Source organism: Camellia sinensis, chromosome 12 (assembly GCF_055761805.1).
Source record: "Camellia sinensis isolate YWXY chromosome 12, ASM5576180v1, whole genome shotgun sequence".
NCBI classification, from domain to species: Eukaryota; Viridiplantae; Streptophyta; class Magnoliopsida; order Ericales; family Theaceae; genus Camellia; species Camellia sinensis.
In genome coordinates this window covers 142362092-142366267 of record NC_138972.1, presented here as the reverse complement: position 1 = coordinate 142366267, position 4176 = coordinate 142362092, and the positions used below count along the sequence as shown (strand labels likewise).

At 36.5% G+C, this 4176-nt stretch overlaps 1 long non-coding RNA gene across 1 annotated transcript; it reads right to left on the bottom strand.

The window, feature by feature from the left end:
• Positions 1 to 2768: 2768 nt before the first annotated feature.
• Positions 2769 to 3877, bottom strand: LOC145804836 (uncharacterized). The gene is made up of 2 exons (XR_014347379.1): positions 3508 to 3877; positions 2769 to 3092 (listed from the first exon to the last, which is right to left on the bottom strand). It is a non-coding gene; the product is annotated as an uncharacterized LOC145804836 (long non-coding RNA).
• Positions 3878 to 4176: the final 299 nt, after the last annotated feature.

The following is a 4176-nucleotide window of genomic DNA, read 5'->3' as shown; positions in this document are numbered from 1 at the left end:
TAGTTTAAGGGCTGCCTCCATTTCAGCTATGCAAGCCTCACACTTTTGCCCCTAGTTCAAGGGCTGTTTCAAATCAAAATCACATTCTCTGCCCTGAGTTCAAGATCTGTTTCCAATCTGGATCACATCATTGCCCCTAGTTCAAGGGCTATTTCCAATCTAAATCATATTCGACCTAATTGCCCCTAGTTGAAGGGTTATCTCCATTTGAATCACATCATGACCCCTAGTTCAAGGGCTATTTCCAATTTGGCTACGCAAGCCTTACACTTTGATTGATCATTGAATACTTCTAATCAAGGTTTGAAAGCTAAAGAGCTAAGGAGGTCGGACCTCGAATCAAGAGGGATCCCATGCTGTATAATCAATTCCAGGCATGTTTTCGTAGGACCACGCAAAAACAGTTTTTGAAATCTTTTAACAAAGTGACTAATCACCCATACTCTTACGAAGATAAGACAGACCCAATTTGGACCAAGCTAGGATCATTCTCAGTACCCACATTAACAAAAATGATTTTATTCATCAAAGGCTTAGCACACCTCTCTTCTTCTTAGTTGATCAAAATTTGCAAATCCCGAGAAAATTCTTCCTCTTTGTTTTCATCAGAGTTTTGGAAAAAGTTTTAAAAAACTTTGGTCAATGCAATGAATTAAGGCACAGAGAAGTAGGCAGACTCTATGGCATTTTGTTTTTTTGTTTTTCTGTTTATTGAAAAGAGACTATGACTCAGCAATGGCAACAGACTTTTGACAACATACTCAAAAGAAAATGACAAAGAGAACCTAGACAGAACAGAAATGTCTAGGTTAGCACTGTCGAAATCAACAGACTCTGACTTATTAGGCTGACTCGAGCCTGACTCTAACTCTACAAACTTGGTGGAGTCAAACTTACACTCAATACTCAATTCAGAACTCAGAATAAAACCATTCTCAATTTTGCTAGTCAAAGTGTGGACCAGCCACAACATTCAAAATAAATTGCTAGTCAAAGTGTGGGCCAGCCACAATATTCAAAATAAAGCTCATGCAATCAACAGGTGGTCACTCCCCAATCACAGAGATGGCCGACTTTGTGGGATATCGGCATTTTTTTTTTTTTTTAACAATTTTTTTTTTTTTTTGATTTTATGTTTTTGTTATTTTTTTTTGTTTTTGAAGTAATGGTGCTAAACTGAATAGCCTGAGCCACTCATTCGAATTTGAGAACCCCTGTATAGATCCAATACATTACACATAAAGTAGGAAAGAGAACAAACACCCCTAAAGAGGGTAGGGTTATCCTGTCCTAGCTTGGAATGATCTAGGGTTTCACTATTTACACAAGCGGTATCATACATCCTAGAAATGGGAAAGCATCCTGTCCTAATTTGAAAGGTACTATAGCTCACTATATGTACAAGGTTGGCTCTATTTTACGGGTTGAAGCCAAGGTGACGTTACCAAAGAGTCCTTTGGGTCATAACCAATAAAGATCCCAGGAAATCAGAAGAGTCAAATAGCCTCTCTTCGGAGTCTGAGAACCTTAGATAGCAAAGCTAGATAGCAGGGCTACATAGCAAAGCTACCCTTTTGACAAATCTCAAAAGGTTGCAACACAAGGCCTCTAAAGTATCGTAAAAATAGGTGTAGTGTCACAAAAAGCTTACCTGTGCTCCCACCAGTATCTGGGCAACACAAGGACTTGAAGTGCACCAATGAATGCAATGCAATGAACATATAATTGAAAATAAAGGTCATATCATGGAGTTCGAGTCAAGGTTTCATAAAATCCCCAGCGGAGTCGCCAGAAACTGTAACATGCCCGGGGGGGTACCCGCGCGCGTTAAACAGTTCGGACCCCCGAGATCCCTTTGATCTATTCTCACGAGTGCAATGTGAAACGTAGATGAGAGTCCAGATTTGGCAACTTTTATTGAAAATCCATTTTTATTGCAATTTTGTCAAAAATGGACTGCGTCATCAGATCTCAGAGTCGCCACCTAATATTTTGGGAAATTAGGAAACCCATGACTCAGTGCCAAGGCCACTGTTCGTCGTAACCAAGGATGCTTGGCTCGGAACCTTAGGTATGAGAGGGGAAGGTCAATAATGAGCACCCCCGCCCACCCGATCAAAGATCGGCCTTTACTAACCATGATATGAATTTTATTTTATTTATATGTTCATGTTCTGATTAATTAATAAATCCTAAAATTTACTATGTGAAGCATACAAGTATAGACTATGCCATTCATTTTGGAGCAATTTGATATCATGCATTTTGAAAGAGTTTTGACGATGTACAACCCAAATAAATTGAGTTTACAAGCATGAAAAATCAACATCATTCCAAATTAAGCGACACAACCTCCATCCACCGGCATTCATAGAGTTATATCACATAAGCAACTAGCCTCATGGTAGGATGCTAGACATAATAAGAAAAACACAACCACACGGGATGCTAAAGCATAAAAACTCACATGTTTGATGTCCCACGAACAAGCTGCAAAACAAAGTTAGTAAAATATGCATGATCTTATATACAAAACCCTAATGCAATTCACTCATGAGATGCAACTAAAGATTCGGCTTCTAAAATATGATATGTGAATCATCTCAAGAACATGAGGTAGCGCACATAATCACATAGGAATTGATTAAATCCACAAATGCAAACTTAGCCGAATCAAGATGCATGAAACATGGATGCAAAGCATAACTATGATAAAAAATAAATATGATGTTTATGTACAAATAAAGAAAGCAAGTAAAAGAACGGGATAGAAAGAAGCGGGACGGGGAATTATTACAACATTTTAAAGAATAATTACAAACCAAATTAGAGAGGGATGAGGAGAATATTACAACAAAATAAAAACCTCACAATACACTCAAAATAAAATAAATAAATAAAATAAAAGCTTCATGTTCTTTAGAACCGCCGGCGGAAATTAGTCAATATTGGGAGATTACGCCATCTTGTTCGGAAGAAGCTAACCGACCGGCCAAATAGGCCGGCCGGCGAACTAGGCCAAGCAAAACCTGTCTTGTTGCGAAACCAAGAAAAGGAACAAACAAAAAATATGTAGGTGGCTCAACTAACCACTACAGGTTAGATTAAAAAAAAAAAGAAAATAAATATAAAATAAAATAAAAAAAGTGCAAACTCACAACATAAACCTAAAGTAATAAAACAAATATAAGATAGAACATGCAAAATTACAACAAAACTAATATGAGACTAATACACGAAAAAAAAATAAAAATAAATATGAGGTAAAACATGCAAGATTACAACAAAACTAATATGAAATTAAAGTATGCGAATAAAAATAAATAAATAAATAATTATGAGCTAAACAAACCGCTAGGATTATAACAACACACTATGAAATATAAAGTAAGAAAATAAATATGAGATAAACAAACCACTTGGATTATAACAAAACACAACGAAATAAGAAGCAAGAATATAAATATAAGATATAAAATATAAGAAAATGAAAGATTAAAAATTCACCTTCCAAAGAAAGATTGAACTTCTTGATTTCCAAACTTTCTCTTGATCACCCTCAAGTGTAGGAAGTGTGTTCTCAAATCCTCAATTCGAAATTATGGAGTTTATGGAGTTTGTGGTATGGAAAATGGCTAACTCTCTAGTTTTCCTCACTTTCAATCACTAAAAATTCTTCCTTATGATCGAGGCGATTGATCTTTGGCTATATCAGAATTTTTGGAGTGGTTTTGGTGTATGGAAATGAGGAATTTCAGTAGCTATGGAAGGTATGGGGTGTATATGGAAGATAGGAATATTTTTGGCTCAAAAACTCAAATTCTCTCTCTTTTTTCACTCTTTTCTCACTCCTTTCTCTTCAATTTCGTGGTCCTCCTCCTCTCTTACAATATGATCATTCTATATAGGCAATGAGGGAGAGTAAAGGCCAAAAAGAAGGTGGGAGACAAGAATGTGATAGGAGGGCAAATTTTCAAGGTGGTTGCATGGGATACTCCTTTATGGATGCAAACAAAATATCTTTTTGACTATGGAGGATGATTAGGTATAATGGAGGATGAGTGGATGCACTTGAATGGCTCAAAAAATGGGTAAATGGGTTGTCCCAACTGAACCAAAACCAAGAAAAATGGGCTATTGTTGTTTTGGGTCGAATCAACAAAATCTGCTTTTAAG